This window comes from Culex quinquefasciatus, chromosome 2 (assembly GCF_015732765.1).
Source record: "Culex quinquefasciatus strain JHB chromosome 2, VPISU_Cqui_1.0_pri_paternal, whole genome shotgun sequence".
Taxonomy (NCBI): Eukaryota; Metazoa; Arthropoda; class Insecta; order Diptera; family Culicidae; genus Culex; species Culex quinquefasciatus.
This window is the reverse complement of record NC_051862.1, coordinates 14,405,972-14,427,611: the sequence shown is the minus strand read 5'-3', so window position 1 is coordinate 14,427,611 and position 21,640 is coordinate 14,405,972. Positions and strand designations below refer to the sequence as shown.

The window sequence follows — 21,640 nt, the reverse complement described above, 5'->3', positions numbered from 1 at the left end:
TTATTTCAATTTTGAGCTCGATCCGAGCACTATTTAAAAAAATATATATTTTTTACACTATTCTAAACCTTTGAAATAATCCAACTCTCTTCATACATTCACTCAGTGAAGTCCCCGATTCATTCCCCATTTCACGAAAATTCATCTTCCCGAGCGCGCCCTTTCGAACATCTCGCATCCTCGTGTGCTCGCGCTCGTGTTCATCGCCGAAAGAGTCTTGTCGGCTCGCGACGAGCATAAACAACAACGTGTTTGCAGCGATAAGCAGCACGACAGCATGCTTGTTCTCAGCAGCAGTTCAAAACAACAAACCGGCAAACGACGACGACGACGACGGACCGACTGGCTGACTTGTGCGAGGAGGACGAGCCCTGGGTTGCAATCAGTGCGCTCAGCTCAACTCAACTAAACGGTCAGTCGTTTGCGAAGTATCGCCGTGAACAGAGGTTGGAAAGCCTTTGGAAGTAGGGAAAAACCACGGGGAAAAAGTCGCGCTCGATTCTTCGGTTTTTTTTTAATGAGAATAGTTGAGGGTTAAACTCACTAGTGTAATTGTTTGTTCTTAATTAGTGAAGAAAAAAATCGTGGAAAATAACGGTGATTAAGTTACATTACACTGAAAAGTTTGAAGAAGTTCAACGGTTGCTCATTCTACCGGTGTAATTAAAAAGTAAACAACGGAAGCGCAAACCTTACATCACGGAACAAGCCGGAATCCTAAATCCAACATTTGCATGTCAACGGCCACTACACGTTGGCTCTCGGTTGTAGATGTTCTGATGAAACGATTACCGCTCGTCAGCTAGCTCACGGGAAGCCACGAGGACCTGCCGTGTCCAACAACATCAGGAATCGACGACAAACTCAGCGAACGCCGAGCCTGACTCCTTTGGGTAATGAATTGAACTTTATCAGACTACAACGGGGCAAACTATACAAGAAACGTTACACTCCTCAATTAAGGACCGGAACGCTGTCACCAGGTCCCTCGGAAACTGAACACCGTTGACTAAGGAGAAACTTTCAGACTACCGCGCTGTAGAACTTGGTTATACCATCACCAAGTTAAATTCCCCCTGTTCGGCCATCTAGGTGATTCCCTTGATGGGAAAGAACGGTAAAGAGTTGTTTACGACAAGCAATGACCAGAAACGCAAACGTTTTCGCAAGCATCATCGCGTCGCGAGCGTGTGTCGCAACTTGAAGCGCAACTGACACACCAACCATGCAGAACTGGTTGAATCTGCTTACTTGGGCGAGAATTGCCCACACCCGTTTTCGGTTTGGTAGCAATGGTTCTACGTGTAATCAAATCGGTGTAAAATATTCCATAAATGTTGATAAGCTGAGCTGGGACAGCGCTGAACATGCTGGCCATCCTTGAACTTTACCTGATCTTGGGTGATTGTGACGTTGATGAGTTGATCTGGCTAAAGTTGGTACCACGATGGAGCGATTCTTGGCTCGAGAACGTTCTGGCAGCGGGCCTTTTGGGTGTTACATCAAATTAATGGGAATGTAGTGAATTAAGATGAAGTGCAACTCAATAGTTGCAGTTTTGCTCAAAAAGGAAACTAATTTTTTGTTTTAGTTCTCATAGGGTAATTCTAGGGCGTCCAATTTTCTGAGGATACTAATTTCCCGTGAAACGGGAAATTTTCAGCCAATTTCCTGGAAATCCCGGGAAATTTTAAATTTATTGAAAATTGTTATGATCTTGGTTTTAATTAATATTATGCTACAAAATTGTATAGGACATCAACATGATAGGTTTAGATAAGTGTGAAGGTCAATTAGCAGCTTGACTGCATGTAAAAAATCATTCGACTACAAGAAAATGTATTTTTGTATTTTTTGATGAAAAATATTTTTTATCAAAACTGTGAGTAAAATTAATTCATAATCCACAATCATAAAATTGCATAATTCACAATCATAACATGCAGAAATTATGTTTTTCATGACAAATACTGGTTTCAGCTCTTGAACAAATGGCAAAGCTTTTAAGTGTTGGTTTTACTCCAAACAACCCAATGTTTTTAAATATTTGAAGCAAGCTTTGAATATATTTTTGCATTTTTCGAGAACAAACAATAGAAAGTAATTTTTCAATGATTTTTTTGTATTATTATGCAACATGATTTAAATAAATTAACATCATCCCACAAAAAGTCTTCTATTTTTTTTTCACATTTGACCCTCTAACACCTGTAGTTGAACCAGTGCTCCATAATTCTTTTACTTCAAATTGTAATTTCTTCAGCACTAGGTATTCAACCAATTCAATTAATTCTTTTTGCACAAATTTGATCTTCATCTTATTTAAGGTTGGTAAGGTTCACAAGCATAAAAATGCCTTTAAACTTGCTTCTGTAATCTAACTTGTCACATTTTTTTGCTTAGAACAACTCAATGTTTTTAAATATTTGGAGTAAGTATCTAAAATATGTTTGCGTTAATTTTTTATGGTGTTTTCATAGCACAAAAAGCTATTTTAAATAGTACAACAAATCAACATTATTGCACAATTATTCTGTTTTATCTCTGATACTATTAAACGATTTAAGCTAATTCTTCTTGCACATTCCTATTTGAGATAGTTAATTATTCCTATTTTGTATATTTTCAATACTTTGGTGCCACAAAATTAAAAAAATGTGTTCTTCCGCTTGAATTTCGGAAGAACTTACGAAAATCCCGGGAAACAGGAAATATTTTTTACGGAAAATTTCGGGAATCCATACTAAAAGTGAATTTCAAAAAACTCGTATTTTTATGTGTTCGAAGACTAAAAATGCATATTTTGCTCTAAAGTTTTGCATGGTGAAAACTTAGATACTGAAGCTGTGATTTAAATTGATTTTTTTCTGTAATTTAATTTTTAATTTAATCAGACTGCATTTGAGAGGGGAGATTGCTAAGTTGAAAAAAAACTAATTTTTGAAGGTTTACTCGAATGCTTTCTTCCCAAAAATATTCCAGCAAGGTTAAGGAGCTATGACACTACAGCAAACAAACAAACAAACTCGCAATGTTTGACTGTTTGTCAGTTTGTTTGTTTGCCTGGATTTGTTTGTACAAACGTCAGCCTGCATACATTTTGCTTTGTTTGCGAGTTTGCCGCAAACAAGTTTGCGAGTCAAACTGTCAAACACGAAAAAGTGCAAGTTTGTTTGTTTGCGGTAGTGTAATGGCTCCTTTAGAATAAAACAAACTCTCCAATCGTAAAACACCCTAATTTCCAATCAAGCCGAAAATTGCCCCTTGCCATTCGCAACAACTCTTCTGAATTTATCGGAGCTCCATAACGGCACTTTTTTCGGAAAATCAAGTTTCCACTGAATTTTGCAATCTGAACCACTGTGTATTCGAATGAAAAAAGTGTTTTAAATATCTTGCAATCATTAGTATTTTATTTTAATTTCCAAATATTTTCTTGGAGAAAATATACTTTTTGTGCTTCTGTACATGGAAATTTCCCAGAAATTCAAATATCCCAAACATGCCTAAATGATTATCAACGCAAGAAAATGTATTTCAAATTATTTTCACTTAATTTAACTTTTATTTCCAATAAAATTTGGAGCTTCTTAAAAAATGCTCCTTGATTTTTGAACAGGGAAAGGGGACATAAACTTTAAAAAAATATCTAAAACAACCTTGGATGGAGAAATTAAGAAAAAAAAATCATATTTTATAAAATTTAAAATTCTAAAGGCACTGAACCAACAGTTCGATCAAATTTTTTTCTAAACATATTTAATTGAAGAAAATTATCACAGCCTTCCCTTATTCATTATTATAAAGTACACGGAGCTTTTTTAAATTGTAAAAAACTGTACATTTCTTCGTTCATTTTTATCATTTAATTTTAAATCACATTTAAAAAAAATATTTCTTTGGTAAAGATGTCTGTTTTAGTCCTTTATGAACATTAAAAAATTGAAATTAAAAATAAAGTAATATAAAAAAAGATTTTTTTCTGTTCACCATTTTTATTTTTCAGAAAATTCTAATGTGCAATCCTCTCCAAAATCGATTGAATTTTTTAATTTTGTTTTTTTAAGCGACTATGAGCGACTATCCATACAAATAAGATATGTAAGTATTCGAAAATCGAACTCAAAAATATGAAAAAAATCTTAATTTTTCGATAGCACCTAAAAAAAATTAAGCAATTTATTTTGTTCCAAAATAAGTTTTTGAAAAGAAAAATAATCTTCAATATTTTTTAGCCCGGTGGCAGTTTTTTTTTTCAATACTTCTATGTGAATCAAAAGAAACCTTTTTTGGTCCCCTTAAACATGGGTAATTCTCTACCAACTCACACGAAATCGGGAAAAGATGCCCCGACCCCTCTTCGATTTGTGTGAAACTTCGTCCTAAGGGGTAACTTTTGTCCCTGATCACGAATCCGAGGTCCGTTTTTTGATATCTCGTGGCGGAGGGGCGGTACGACCCCTTCCATTTTTGAACATGCGAAAAAAGAGATGTTTTTCAATAATTTGCAGCCTAAAACGGTGATGAGATAGAAATTTGGTGTCAAAGAGACTTTTATGTCAAATTAGACGCCCAATTTGATAGCGTACTCAAAATGAGCATGAGCATGAGCATGAGCATGGTTGACTGCCAATGAGCTGCTACTCCGTTATTGACAGATCAGCTGAAGTTAAACAATGAATCAAAAATGATCAGTGGGAGCCAACCATCCGTTCACTGTTTAACCCCTGAAGACCCCGACTTTATTAGTCAATACCGACGCCCTCCCAAGAAGCCTGCAGTTCAACGAAAGGGAGGAATGTTAGTCCGATAGTTGAAGTTGCAGACTCATCAAGCACATAGTTTTTCGCTATATACTTGTTGATACCGCTTGAGACCGTTGAATCCACAGCATCTCCTTCAAGCATCACGTGATTAATTTTTTTGGGTTAGTGGGATAAGGTATTGGCTTTCGATGCCTCCCGACCTACGACGCTATGGGGAGGACTTTCATAACAGACCCGTCGGCGAGCCTTCCGAGCAACGATGCTATGGGAAGGTCTTTCTGGTTAACACACAAAATCACTCACACACAGTTATTTTGCTCCATTATTAACTCAACGATCCAAATTGTCAGTGCGTCTTTAGTTCATTATATAGAATTGGCTTTTTCCCCGCAAAAAAAAATTAAACCTTATTCGAAAAATTTAAACACAATCCACCCGACACCGTGCCTTCCGATCAACGATGATATAGGAAGGGCTTTGAAAATCACAAAAGAAATCACTTTTCACTCCGCATATTTTTTACGACCACGCGCTCCCTTTGCCAATTATGCACTCTGTACTCGCACAGCGACACAAAAGAGACGGAAAATAACACGAAAAAACAGGACTGCGCGTCCCACAAGCACCGCACTACTGATCTCGAATAAAGTCAACTTGTTTGAAGGTCAAAACCATGACCTTAAAACAAGAAAAAACTATTTCTTCCTTAATGCCAATTTGAACTTTCGCTTCAAACACAACTTCTTATCCCAACCCGGCGGCTATTATTTCGCGTTAACGTGAGCAACGCGAACAGCATAATTCACTTCAACCGATTATTACTTTCTTGCATTCGTCTTCCCTTTTAATGAGAGAAATAATTCTTCCCAACTTCTTGAGAGTTTCAACGTCACTAACTCCAGGATGGCTAGTGTAGTGCCTTCCTTCAAACTAAGAAACTGCTCAGCATAATGCAAACGGCAGCGCGTAACAACAGCGGGCGATCCTTATGCAATTAGCGTGCAAAAATAATAACTTCTCAGTACTTTTTAACCGTTCTTCTCCGTTTTTAGTAATAAGAGTGCAACTTTTGATGCCGTCCACCAGTCGGAAATTTTTCTTCTTCAAGAATGCTGCCACCTTATCCTCATAGTGCACCCAATCGCCGATGCCGTCCCAGGACAAAGTGAAAAGCGCCGTCCTTCACAAATTAATTTCTGCTCTCAGAATGAAGAAAACCGGGGCACATCGACTTTCATAACTCATTTGCTAATTTTCGACCGCGTTATGCCACATTTTTGGGCTTGAGAAGCTTGTGAAAAATAAGGCAAAATGAATTTTTTTTTTTTTTTGGAGATAGCTTTGCAGCAAATTCCAGTCAAACCAAATAACCAAACTAAGAAATTTAATTTTGAAAAATTCACAACATTTTTTAACAGTGCGGATACTTTCGTTCGGACACGCTGCATCATTCATAACGGGGCTGAAATAAGAGCTGCTGAGCCAAGGGGAAAAGTTTTAATTCAATCCGAGAGCAGTGCCGGTAGTCACACCCTGGCGCTCAAGTACTTTGGAATTAAACGCCCCAAAACTACACTTACCCGAAAACCATTCCGGGTGCCATGGTGGGATTAATTGCTTCGGGAAATTTATTGCTCCGTTGTGTTATTTTTTGGATGATTTAATGTTGAAGATTTTTACAGAAGTGACTTTATTAGAAACATTTTTTTCAGACATTAGAAATGTGAAATCACATTCTTTATATAAATTGTCACTACATTTTTAATTTTAATATTGATTTTTATTCCATTAGTTTATTTTTTCGAAATTTGGGTGTTTTATTTGAATAAACCTTGAATTTTGAATGAACCTTGGTTTATTCAAATAAAACACCCAAATTTCGAAAAAAAAAATAAACTAATGGAATAAAAATCAATATTAAAATTAAAAATGTAGCGAAAATTTTTGAAAAAAAAAATGTTGATCGGAAAGGTTATGCAAGTTAAAAAAACACATCATTGGTTCGTCTGTACAAGCCTTCATACAATTTTTGTAGCCTTCCATACAAAAATAGTATGTAAATATTAAAAAATCGGTATCTCTGGAAGAAATCATCTGACTAATTTGGTGTTTTCAACAATTTTGTAGTTAATGATGTAAAAAATCGGAAAAAATATTTGAAAAATACCCATTTAAAAAAAGTTTTTTTACAGTAGGTGAAATTTCCAATAACCATATACCTTATTTTTATATTTAAAAATAAATATGTAAAAGAAGTGAGAGGAATCATTTTTCAAGTAACGTTAAAGTTTAGAAAAGGTCAACCTTCGTATGTTTAGTCCTCTGAAATGATAGACTAGATATTGAACATGCGGATTTAGGACTATCTTGCTTTCATCAATCCCTTTATAGAAATAAGTAAGTTCTAGATGAATGTCCATTTCTGAAAATATGTTTTCAAAAAGCCTAATCAAAATTCTCTACATTTTGAATGTTGTACTTTTCCTCCGTAACGTTACCACGTTTAGAAAATTTATAATTGTTTGCTCTTGAAATTAATAAATATGTGGTAAAATTAGCAAATTAGCAAATCGTAAATCTTTGATTAACAAGTTATAAATTTAAAAAAATATATAATAATGTCTAAAACTTAAACATATTTATATTGTATAGGAAAAAAGATTTTAAAAATATAAAAATAAAAAAATATAATAAATAATATTTCAAATTTAAACAAATTTGTATTGAAGGTATTTAATAATTTGCAAAGGAAAAAGGATTAAGAAAATCAAAGTTAATATTTTCCATTTCATTTGATTTTCAGAGCAATTAAACAACAATCAACACCCAAATCGAACACTCAATTTAATAGTCACTTAGCAGCTTTAATTAATCACATTATTCCATGTTTCGAAAAAAAAGAATAAAAAAAAAACAATTTAAGGCCCCCGTCTCGTGACTCGCGCGCGCGTGGTTTATCATTTTTCATATTTGTTATATTATCGTTTTTAAAAATCCAAACACATCACGATTTAGAGAATTTTCTCAGCTTTCTAACTACGGGTTCATTTTTCAAAAAAAGTGAGTTTTTCATCTCCATCGGTGCTTTTTAGTAAAATAGTTTTTCAAAATTCTGGGGTATTTCAAAATTTATCGCGATGACCTATACTTTTTTATACACCAAAATGTTCGTTGGGATGTGGGCAACATATGTCTAGAACATTGTTATAATTTTTGACCAAAATATATTGCCGTTTTTTAGTAAAAACTATAGCGCGCCATCACCATATTTTGAAAATATTGAAAAGCTGTTTTTACCTTGGAAGGCAAAATCTCGAAATTCACAGCGATGACCTATACTTTTTATCGATGGAGAATGTTCAGAAATATCCAAGAATCAATTTGCAGTACTTTAAACAATATTTGAGTACATAAAAATATTTATTTTGGGCAAAATATTGAGAAAAATCTATTTTTTTCAAAGAAACTCAAATATATTCCAAGTATTTCGCCAATATCTCGAAATTCAAAGCGATTACCTATACTTTTTATGGATGGAAAATGTTCAGAAATATTCTAGAATCAATTTGTAGTACTTTGAAAAATATTTTAGTACATAAAAATATTTATTTTGGGCTAAATATTGAGAAAAATCTATTTTTTCAAAGAAACTCAAATATATTCTAAGTATTTCGCCAATATCTCAAAATTCAAAGCGATGACCTATACTTTTTATGGATATAAAATGTTCAGAAATATTCTAGAATCAATTTGTAGTACTTTGAAAAATATTTAAGTACATAAAAATATTTATTTTGGGCTAAATATTGAGAAAAATCTATTTTTTTCAAAGAAACTCAAATATATTCCAAGTATTTCGCCAATATCTCAAAATTCAAAGCGATGACCTATACTTTTTATGGATGGAAAATGTTCAGAAATATTCTAGAATCAATTTGTATATATTCTCGCCAGTATTACAACATTCAAAGCGAAGACCTAAAATTTTATCGATGGAAATTTTTCAGAATATTCTAGAATCAATTTGTAGTACTTCGAAAAATATTTTAGTACATAAAAATATTTATTTTGGGCTAAATATTGAGAAAAATCTATTTTTTTCAAAGAAACTCAAATATATTTCAAGTATTTCGCCAATATCTCAAAATTCAAAGCAATGACCTATACTTTTTATGGATGGAAAATGTTCAGAAATATTCTAGAATCAATTTGTAGTATTTTAAAAAATATTTTAGTACATACAAATATTTATTTTGGGCTAAATATTGAGAAAAGTCTATTTTTTTTTTCAAAGAAACTCAAATATATTCCAAGTATTTCGCCAATATCTCAAAATTTAAAGCGATGACCTATACTTTTTATGGATGGAAAATGTTCAGAAATATTCTAGAATCAATTTGTGGTACTTTGAAAAATATTTCAGTACATAAAAATATTTATTTCGGGCTAAACATTGAGAAAAATCTATTTTTTCAAAGAAACTCAAATATATTCCAAGTATTTCGCCAGTATTACAAAATTCAAAGCGATGACCTATACTTTTATCGATGGAAAATGTTCAGATATATTCTGAAATCAATTTGTAGTACTTTGAAAAAAAAATTAGTACATAAAAATATTTTTTTTGGGCTAAATATTGAGAAAAATCATTTTTTTTTTCAAAGAAACTCAAATATATTCCAAGTATTTCGCCAATATCTCGAAATTCAAAGCGATGACCTATATTTTTAATGGATGAAAAATGTTCAGAAATATTCTAAAATCAATTTTTACTACTTTGAACAATATTTTAGTACATAAAATATTTATTTTGGGCTAAATATTGAGAAAATTTATATTTTTCAAAGAAACTCAAATATATTCCAAGTATTTCGCCAATATCTCAAAATTCAAAGCGATGACCTATACTTTTTATGGATGGAAAATGTTCAGAAATATTCTAGAATCAATTTGTAGTACTTTGAAAAATATTTTAGTACAATTCTCAAAAATGTTCAAAATTAATTTGAATCAATCAACTTTTGACGAACAGTACCGCAACAAGTTTTTTTTGCGATTTTTTTCCTCAAAAATTTGATATTTTGAAAATTAATGATTGCAAAACAACTGGGCAAGTTGAAGATGCATTTTAAAACACTTTTTTTTTCAAATGTTTATACCATGGCTTTCAATTTCAAAATATTTGCAATGGCCTAACTCAAAATTTAAATCAATGACCTTTTTTCACAAAAGTATTTTGATACAAAAATATTAGCTTTGGAAAATATATTGCTAAATTGTTCATTGAAATATATAATTATATTTTGAGAGTATAGTTCGAGTTCTATAATTTGGAAGAAATATTTGTATAAGAATGATTAGGAACAAAGGATGAGCGAATTTCTATCATAATTGTACTTGAACGAGCTAGAGCTCGTCAAATCAGCATCATGTTTCTATCCAGTTGCTGTGAAGTTTAACATGATACCTCGCAAAATTTTGAAATTTACTAATAAAATTTTTCATATGTATGGAGAAATTGCAACATTCCAGCAAAAGGTTTCTTCGTACACTGAAAAAAATGATGGTAATATTCATCAGGAAATGGTGACAGATTTTGTGAAAAAAATGATTAATTTTACCCAAGAAAATCATGAATTTGCATCAGTTTTTGATGAATATTCATCAGGTTCACATTTTTACACATTTTTTATGTAATATTACTCAAAAAAAGGTAATATTCAACCCACCAAATTTTCAACATTCCAAAATTCAACTTTTTTTTCTGTGTAAATTTTCAAATTAATGCAAGCAGTTCACGATTTTTGAAATTATTATTTTCTATTCAAAACTATATTTTTTTCTGGCTGGAAGATTATTTACTATAAAATATATTATTTATTTCTGTTAGGATTAATTAATGATTTCATTTGTAGCATAAATATACCGCAAAAAAACATGGCATATAATTGTATACATTCATCATGAGGAATTTCAACGTTTGGGGAAACTCATTCCTCATAAATTTTATTTGTCCACACATACAATTTTGCATAATTGGTTTTTCAGTCAATAAAAAGTGTAAGATTATAGGAAAAAAATGTTATAAATCAATTCTATTTGAAAAGTGCATGTAAGCATATGTTCAAATATATTTTTCTGAGACAAATATATATTGCTTGAGCAACACATTTTTTGAAAAAAAAAATGTTTTGGCAAGGTAACGCAAATGCACTTGAAGAAAAATCAATAGTAATTTTTAGATGTAAAATTCTGTGCAATTTTGGCAACCTTTTCTAAATCTCTGTAATTGTTATGAAATTGAAACATTACAGGCCATTTTCAACTATTTCTTTAAAAAAATCAAACGTCTGTTGAATTTGGTAAGTTTTGTGTAATATTGAGATATTGGAAAAATACTTGAAAAAGGCTGGACCGGTGGTGAAGGGGTATACCTGGTTGCCTCTCATTCAGGCGGCCTGGTTTCGATCCCAAAAGGTTCCGGTGGCATTTTTCGAGACGAGATTTGTCTGATCACGCCTTCCGTCGGACGGGGAAGTAAATGTTGGCCCCGGTCTAACTTAGAGGGTAGGTCGTTAGCTCAATCCAGAAGTCGTTTCCCTGGGTCCTATCTCGATGGAGTCGCTGGTCAGCAGTTAGACTCACAATCCAAAGATCATCAGTTCGAAACTCGGGATAGATGGAAGCTTGGATGTAAAAAGAGGTTTGCAATTGCCTCAACAATCAAGCCTTCGAACAGCCTTCGAGTAGGAATCTCACAATCGAGAACGCCAAGGCAATGCTGTTGAGCGAGCAATTTGATTTGAATTGATTTTGGAAAAATGTGATTGTACTAAAACATTTTTTCAAGTACTGCAAATTGATTCTAAAATATTTCTGAACATTTTCCATCAATAAAAAGTATAGGTCATTGCTTTGAATTTTGAGATATTGGCGAAATACTTGGAATATATTTGAGTTTCTTTGATAAAATAGATTTTTCTCAATATTTAGCCCAAAATAAATATTTTCATATACCTTTTTAAAGTACTACAAATTAATACTGCAATTTTCTAAACATTCTCCATCGATAAAAAGTATAGGTAATCGCTTTGAATTTTGTAATACTGGCGAAATACTTGGAATATATTTGAGTTTCTTTGAAAAAATAGATTTTTCTCAATATTTAGCCCAAAATAAATATTTTTATGTACTAAAATATTATTCACAGTACTACAAATTGATTCTAGAATATTTCTGAACATTTTCCATTCATAAAAAGTATAGGTCATCGCTTTAAATTTTAAGATATTGGCGAAATACTTGGAATATATTTGAGTTTCTTTGAAAAAAAAAATAGATTTTTCGCAATATTTAGCCCAAAATAAATATTTGTATGTACTAAAATATTTTTCAAAGTACTACAAATTGATTCTAGAATATTTCTGAACATTTTCCATCCATAAAAAGTATAGGTCATCGCTTTGAATTTCGAGCTATTGACAAAATACTTGGTATATATTTGAGTTTCTTTGAAAAAAATAGATTTTCCTCAATATTTAGCCCAAAATTAATAATTTTATGTACTCTAATAATTTTAAAATACTACAAATTGATTCTAGAATATTTCTGAAAATTTTCCATCGATAAAAGTATAGGTCATCGCTTTGAATTTTGTAATACTGGCGAAATACTTGGAATATATTTGAGTTTCTTTGAAAAAAATAGATTTTTCTCAATATTTAGCCCAAAATAAATATTTTTATGTACTAAAATATTTTTCAAAGTACTACAAATTGATTCTAGAATATTTCTGAACATTTTCCATCCATGAATGAACATTTTCCATCCATAAAAAGTATAGGTCATCGCTTTGAATTTTGAGATATTGGCGAAATACTTGGAATATATTTGAGTTTCTTTGAAAAATATAAATTTTCTCAATATTTAGCCCAAAATAAATATTTTTATGTACTAAAATATTTTTTAAAATACTACAAATTGATTCTAGAATATTTCTGAAAATTTTTCATCGATAAAAGTATAGGTCATCGCTTTGAATTTTGTAATACTGGGGAAATACTTGGAATATATTTGAGTTTCTTTGAAAAATATAAATTTTCTCAATATTTAGCCCAAAATAAATATTTTTATGTACTAAAATATTTTTCAAAGTACTACAAATTGATTTCAGAATATTTCTGAACATTTTCCATCCATAAAAAGCATAGGTCATCGTTTTGAATTTTGAGATATTGGCGAAATACTTGGAATATATTTGAGTTTCTTTGAAAAAAATAGATTTTTCTCAATATTTAGCCCAAAATAAATATTTTTATGTACTAAAATATTTTTCAAAGTACTACAAATTGATTTCAGAATATTTCTGAACATTTTTCATCCATAAAAAGTATAGGTCATCGCTTTGAATTTTGAGAAATTGGCGAAATACTTGGAATATATTTGAGTTTCTTTGAAAAAAATAGATTTTTCTCAATATTTTGCCCAAAATAAATATTTTTATGTACTCAAATATTTTTCAAAGTACTACAAATTGATTCTAGAAAATTTCTGAACATTTTCCATCTATAAAAAGTATAGGTCATCGCTTTGAATTTCGAGATATTGGCGAAATACTTGGAATATATTTGAGTTTCTTTGAAAAAAATAGATTTTTCTCAATATTTTGCCCAAAATAAATATTTTTATGTACTCAAATATTTTTCAAAGTACTACAAATTGATTCTAGAAAATTTCTGAACATTTTCCATCTATAAAAAGTATAGGTCATCGCTTTGAATTTCGAGATATTGGCGAAATACTTGGAATATATTTGAGTTTCTTTGAAAAAAATAGATTTTTCTTAATATTTTGCCCAAAATAAATATTTTTATGTACTCAAATATTGTTTAAAGTACTGCAAATTGATTCTTGGATATTTCTGAACATTCTCCATCGATAAAAAGTATAGGTCATCGCTGTGAATTTCGAGATTTTTGCCTTCCAAGGTAAAAAACAGCTTTTTCAATATTTTCAAAATATGGTGATGGCGCGCTATAGTTTTTACTAAAAAACGGCAATATATTTTGGTCAAAAATTATAACAATGTTCTAGACATATGTTGCCCACATCCCAACGAACATTTTGGTTTATAAAAAAGTATAGGTCATCGCGATAAATTTTGAAATACCCAAGAATTTTGAAAAACTATTTTACTAAAAAGCACCGATGGAGATGAAAAACTCACTTTTTTTGAAAAATGAACCCGTAGTTAGAAAGCTGAGAAAATTCTCTAAATCGTGATGTGTTTGGATTTTTAAAAACGATAATATAACAAATATGAAAAATGATAAACCACGCGCGCGCGAGTCACGAGACGGGGGCCTTAAAAGAAATCTCCCCAAACCAGCTGACAACGACCCCACTGCAGGTTGATGGCGCTCCTTACGCTTGGAGAGAAAACCAATTAATAAATCTTGCCTCCGATTTCGGTATTTATTTTTCGAATCGCGTGATCCGCTGTAATATCGCCGGTCAATTTCAAACAACCAACCGATAGAACGACCCATTAAATCACGTCAATTATCAGTACTTTTGAACTTCTTTTTATTTTGTGGTTTTCAGTTTTGTTTACCGCAGAGACTTGTCGAGTTTGACCTGCCCCTCGCCGAAAACGCGAGAACTTTTGTTTGAAATTATTTTTCGAGCTGTACCTTGCTCCAATTTTGATATGACACATCATCGACTGCTCAAGTGGTGTAGTTAGTAGCTATGCGGCTCAGCGCTGAAACAGGGCCAACGTCGTCAGAGATAATCGTCATAATTACGGTCCGGGATCAAAGTCGCTGCCGTTCAAGAGGAGGGAACTCCGGAAGAATTTGATTACGCTAAACAAATGTGAACCCTGGAACATCTGCATCGACTTGAACTGCTCGTTTGAAGCCATCGAAACAATTTGAATTTTATAATGAAGTTTGAACTTCTCTTCTGTTCCACTAATGTGATGTGCATACTTTTATGTACAAAGCGCAAATGTTCCGAATGAATTCCCTGAACAAATACAACCCTGTGAGCGCGCGGAGCAAATAAAATTCAGCAAGCTCCCACGTGGAACAAAGATAGAGGAGCAATTCTCTACGAAATCGGTCTTTTTTCTTCAATTTTAATTTTTGTATTTTTTAATCCGACTGAAACTTTTTTGGTGCCTTCGGTATGCCGGTATGGGCGTAATATTGAATGTTTGGCCTTTTTGAAATGTTAGTCTTGATTTGAAAATTCCAAAAATATTTTTTTCGAAAAGATCGGAAAATTTCACAAATGTTTCATATATTAACATTGAAAATCGAACCATTAGTTGATATGATATTGAAGATAGAAAATTGTGGGTTGTTTGGGTGAGACTTAGAAAACATAAATTTTCCTGTTTTTAAACCTTTGCATTGCAATATCTCAGCAACTAAAGGTCGTATAAACAAAGTCCGAATAAGCAAAATATAGAGAATTTTCTCAGCTTTTCAAAAATATTTTTTTCAAAACTGGGCAAACATGTGCACTAATTTAAAAATGAAAAACTGCGACTATTTTCAAAAAGTCACTTAAATATGGCTATAACTTGAAAACGGTGCACTTTATCAAAATTTCACTAAAGTACTTTTTATTGCAAATTTGATTTTACATCAAAAATGAAGTTGAAAAATTTTTGCGACCAAAATTTCGATTTTTTGAAAAAATCAGTATTGATTAAAAAATTCATAACTCGGTCAATGATTTTTTGCACAACCTGGAAATTTCTGAAAAGTTGGCATTTTATGTCCCCTAAAACATATCAAAAAATAAAAAAAATTAAAAATAGTGTTTTTTTGTAAATCAAGTTTTAGTGATAAAAAGTTAAATAAAAAAATCACCAATTTTTTTTTACCGTGTATCATTTTTTTTCAGTGTAGTCCGTATCTATACCTACAACTTTGCCGAAGACACCAAATCGATCAAAAAATTCCTTCAAAAGATACAGATTTTTGAATTTTCATACATCATTTTTGTATGGACAGCTGCCAAATTTGTATGGAAAATTATATGGACTAACTAATGATGCAAAATGGCTTCTTTGGGCATACCGAAGCCACCAAAAAAGTTTCAGTCGGATTAAAAAATACAAAAAAAAATCGAATGACCGAAATCCTAGAGAACTGCTCAGAGTGCAAAGTTTAAAATTTATTTTGCCAAACGGAAACGAGCAGTGAAAAATTCGTTTTTTTTTCAACTCTTTCTCTGCCAACAGCTATCAAGAATCAAATTTCTTACCTTGCATCCGATCCTGGATCCGCTATAAAATGCAACAGAAAAAGTTACCCCATACTCAATGGGCTGGGGTGGGGCTGGGTTTTCCCAACATCTTGCAAGTCTGCCTGCCTGATACATATGGTAATTGGAAAAAGCGTTAATCCCGTCAACTCACTCCCCTTTAGGGGGTCGTGTTGGAAAGGTGCAGTTGCAGTTTTTTGTGAACACCTTTTTGGCATTTTGACAGGATGTTTAGTGCGTTAGGGTGCTTAAAAAACTACACATTCTTTTTTATAATTTTGTTGGAGTAAAAAGTATAATTGTCATACCTCGATTTCCCCAAATCCTAAAGGAAAAGTATGTGTTTTTGAACAATTTAGTTGAAATGTGTTCTTTATTTCTGAGAGTAGTCCAATATTTTAATATTTATTATTTCAAAAAACTATTGGTAAAATAAAAAAGTTATATAACCATTTATTGCTATAAACTAAGGCCATTACAAATATTTTTTCAAGTTTATGTCCATTAACTCTGGCCAAAGTTGAGAAGGGATTTTTTTTTTTAAATATAAAAAGTCCTGGTTTCAAAATTTCAATGAAGAAAGTTTAGTAAAATTCATTGCACACCAACACAGCTGTTCAGTAATCATTAGTTTTCACTAAGTTTTGACGATTTTTTTACGGTATGTTTTGATAAACTCGTTCAATTAACACAGCTGGTTGCAAGTCTATTTTCTTGGATATTTTATTATTATGGCATTATCTTTGATAAATATTTACAATGGCCCCTCAATTTTAATTTTTATTTATTTATTTATTTATTTGAAAATTAAAAAAATTGAGAACAAATTAAATAATTTTTCAAATTAATAATGCTATTGTTTTAACAATCTCGATGGAAACGGTGTATTTGTATTTATATTTGTGCGAAAAAAAATCAAAAGACAAATTAATTACTAGATGCACCAAATTTGAATAAATTTCAAAGCTTCAAGTATAAAAAATCAAATGAATCAGTTTTAAAAATAATGAAAATTTAAAAAAAACACTTTCTGACAACACTTTTTTAAATAGTTTGCAAAGATTAAAAAAATTGTTACACACGCAGTTTAAAAAATAATCATGGCAACTGTACATCACTTTTTAAGTCTAAATTGAATTAAAATTACATCATAAAAGAGTTAATATTCAATCTTCCGAAATTACACCTTCCAAATTTACACATTTTTTTACTGTGAAGTAAAAAAACAAGGTGGTATAACATCTGGGAAGGAGTACATCTTTTATGTCAGAAAAAATACGTAATTTTACCTCTTAAAATGTGTCATTTTACCACTTTTCGGTTATATTTTCACTTTTTCAGTCTAAATTGAGGTAACATTACATCTTAAAACAGGTAATAGTCAATTTTCCTTCTTCCAAAACTACAGAATATTTACTGTGTATTGTTAAGATCTAAAAATTTACTACACTTCGATTCTTAACATTGAATCCAGTTCCAGAGTTTCAAAAAAAGCATTTGGGTAATTCTCCGCCAACTCACACAGCAGTTGCCCCGACCTCTCTTCGATTTGCGTGAAACTTTGTCCTAAGGGGTAACTTTTGTCCCTGATCACGAATCCGAGGTCCGTTTTTTGATATCTCGTGACGGAGGGGCGGTACGACCTTCCATTTTGAACATGTGAAAGAGGTGTTTTTCAATAATTTGCAGCCTGAAACGGTGATGAGATAGAAATTTGGTGTCAAAGGGACTTTTGTGTAAAATTAGACGCCCGATTTGATGGCGTACTCAGAATTCCGAATAAACGTATTTTTCATCGAAAAAAACACTAAAAAAGTTTTAAAAATTCTCCCATTTTCCGTTACTTGACTGTAAAAATTTTTGAACATGTCATTTTATGGGAAATTTAATGTACTTTTCGAATCTACATTGTCCCAGAAGGGTCATTTTTCATTTAGAACAAAATTTTTCATTTTAAAATTTCGTGTTTTTCTAACTTTGCAGGGTTATTTTTAGAGTGTAACAATGTTCTACAAAGAGCAGACAATTACAAAAATTTTGATATGTAGACATAAGGGTTTGCTTATAAACATCACGAGTTATCGCGATTTTACGAAAAAAAGTTTTGAAAAAGTTGGTCGTCATCGATCATGGCCATTCATGGTCACCCGCAACAGACACGGACGACGAAACAAAGAGAAACGCAAAAAGTAACTTTTTCAAAACTTTTTTTCGTAAAATCGCGATAACTCGTGATGTTTATAAGCAAACCCCTGATGTTTACATATCAAAATTTTTGTAATTGTCTGCTCTACAACTTTGTAGAACATTGTTACACTCTAAAAAATAACCCTGCAAAGTTAGAAAAAAGACGAAATTTTAAAATGAAAAATTTTGTTCTAAATGAAAAAATGACCCTTCTGGGACAATGTAGATTCGAAAAGTACATTAAATTTCCCATAAAATGACATGTTCCAAAAATTTTACAGTCGAGTAACGGAAAATGGGAGAATTTTTAAAACTTTTTAGTGTTTTTTCGATGAAAATACGTTTATTCGGAATTCTGAGTACGCCATCAAATCGGGCGTCTAATTTTACATAAAAGTCCCTTTGACACCAAATTTCTATCTCATCACCGTTTCAGGCTGCAAATTATTGAAAAACACCTCTTTTTTCACATGTTCAAAAATGGAAGGGGTCGTACCGCCCCTCCGTCACGAGATATCAAAAAACGGACCTCGGTTTCGTGATCAGGGACAAAAGTTACCCCTTAGGACAAAGTTTCACGCAAATCGAAGAGGGGTCGGGGCAACTTTTCCCGATTTCGTGTGAGTTGGTAGAGAATTACCCATTTAAGATTTGAAACTTTGCTACATCAGCAACTATTTATTTGATACTTAGAATAAAAAAAACAAAATTTGCAGGAATTTTCTGAACTTTTTTTTGAAAAACAGAACTCTGCTTGCATTTCTTAAATTCTTAAAGTAATTTTAACGTAAAACAGTGTAATTTTATAATTGTATCACTAGATAAACGATCTTTTAAAAAACTTTTTATTCTAAACTAGAAATTTACCATCGTTTGGTGTGATAGGATTTCTTTTTTATTTCTCCAAACTTATTTCACTTATTGAATAAAAATTGCTTTAAATCGACAGAGACAAATAAAAAATGCAATTGCAAGCCAAACAATTCAACATCTCTGATTAAAAAGAAAAAATAAAACTTTGAAATACAGCGGCCTAAGAAAAAAAATGTCCAATTCATTTTTAAATTGTTACTTTTTAAAACCAATATTTGGTGCATTTTCTGAAAAATAATAATTTTATTTCATTTACATCCGGAATAATGTAGGACTAATAAAAAATAATCATAAATCTCATAAAAATTGATTAAATGTCAAAGTCAGTCATTCAAAGTCAGTCTTGCATTTAAAAATATAATTAAAAAAAAAACAATAGCTTTGATATGGACTCCGCAATAATTTTCTCATCATTCGCAGTTATTTGTTAAAAAAAGACCTGCTAAAACATTCAATTATAGAAGATTTGTTTTCTTAATTTAAAAGACACTATCAAACTTTGAACAACTGAATTATTTTTTTTTTTCAAATTTTTTTTCCAGTTTCCCAGTAGTTTATGACAATGGTTATTGAATTATACGATTTTAGTTTCGATTGATGTATTTGACACAGTTACTTTTTAATGTGTTAACATATTTTCGTGGAACTTGAAGTTTTACCAATCTACTGCCTACTTTTTTTCGAAAGGTCGATTTTAGCAAAAAAAATTAACCAAAAATTATACATCTCATGAATAATGCTTTTCTTCCTTTATTTTTAGTATTTTTATAAGCATTTTGCTTCTCATGTTTAATGCTTTCGTTCATTAATTTTTAGTATTTTTATGGACTATGTTTTTTTTCTGATGGTATTCATAAGTCCTATATTACCAATTTGTTTAGACTTTTTGCTATTTTTTTATGTAAATTGCATCAAAACAATCTGATACATAAAATGCATATTTATTTTGACTTCGATTTAATGATACATTAGCCACAACACGTTTAAAGTTTAACCATGAAAAATAAAATTGAAGTAACATAAAACAAGTCCAATCAACAAACCTTGAATTTTCAAGAAAATCAAAAGATCTTCAAAAGGTAAAACATAAAAAAAATACAAAAATTGAATTAACAAGCCTTGGTCTCAACATTTGAATGAAAAAAGTATTGTAAAGTGCATTTTACACCTGCCCAGTTGTTTTGCAATCAATAGTATTCAAAATATCCAAGTATTGAAGAGATTTTTTTTCGCCGAAAAAAACACTTTTTGCAGTGCTGTACATCTAAATTCCACAAATATTGAAAATATTTTTGATCGATCCCAGACATACTAAATATGATTTTAAACGCAGGAAAATGCATTTCTAATAGTTTTCAGTTGGTTAGACTTCTATTTCCTTTAAAATTTTGAAGTTTTTTGAAAAAAATAAAAAAATTGCCCCCTGATATTTCGAACCGATTTTGCAACGGCCTTATTTAAAAAAAACAGATTTTCAGTTTGCTACTCAAACAATGCTTTTCAAACCTTTTCAAAATTCACAATCATCATAGGGAGGTCCCTACCGATTTCAAACAGCAAACCCAACACTACTGCTTCAACCCTCATTTTTTCCCACCCAACTGCATCCAGGAAGTTGCAAATCCACTCTCCTTAACCTTTTTGGCTGGCTGGCTTGTCGCTCAACCAAAGGACCCCTGCTCTTCCTGCTGGTGAAGCTTACGAAACGCGACTTCGTTATTTTTGCTAGTCACACAGTGGTAAAAAAAACATTTGCTAGTAAGAGCATTAAAATGCAATTACATCAAATTGTGTGTGGGTTTTTTTTTGTTGTGATAATTTTGTGACGTCATTTTACAGGGCAAATGCTGCATTTTCCACAACATTCAAAAAGTTTTTTTTTCGCCGTGTAATAGTTTGCCAAACAACGTGCCAGGTATGAATCATCGTTGCTCCATCACATCATGTCTTGTTCATTTTATGGAGGTTTGCTACAAGTTCTTGTCACATGGAAAAAGCAAAAAAGAAAGAAACCTGCTAGGTTAGTTCCCGTTGACTGTTATTGCAACTTGCTCCGCTCTGACGAGAGTTGACGAGCATGACGTGAAAGCGGAGATTTTTTCCGCTCATCTTAATCGCTCGACCTGCCCTTTGAGAAACAGGAGGGAGGTTTTGTGATATTGGAAAGTTGAAACGAGTTACTGTCATCCTAGGAGGAGTAAATACATATTGGTAGTGAGCATGCAGTTTGCAACATTTTACTTGAATTGTATGTAATTTTACACCATTTTCAGATAGTCTTGGAACAAGTTTGCTTAAATTTTATTAAAACCAAGTGATTCCCCAAAAACAATCCACAAATCATTCTTTTCTCAGCAGTTCTACTCAATTTCAAGAAGTCGCGGGTGCTCCTTCTTTCGTTGGGGACCATAACTCTTCGTTACCAATATGGTGTCTGCTAAATGTCCGAAGGAACAACTTTTCTTATAAATTTCTCACCAGTTGGAATAAATCATAACTGGCTCGCTCTGAAAGCTGCAGCAAGTTCCATCTCG

General features: G+C 31.7%; 1 protein-coding gene across 1 annotated transcript in view; it reads left to right on the top strand.

Moving 5' to 3' along the window:
• Window positions 1–328: 328 nt before the first annotated feature.
• Window positions 329–21,640, top strand: part of LOC6032264 — a 53,356-nt gene continuing 32,044 nt past the window's right edge. The window contains exon 1 of the mRNA XM_038256698.1: window positions 329–893. The gene's annotated coding sequence lies outside the window, so the exon portion shown is untranslated. The remainder of the gene's footprint in view (window positions 894–21,640) is intronic.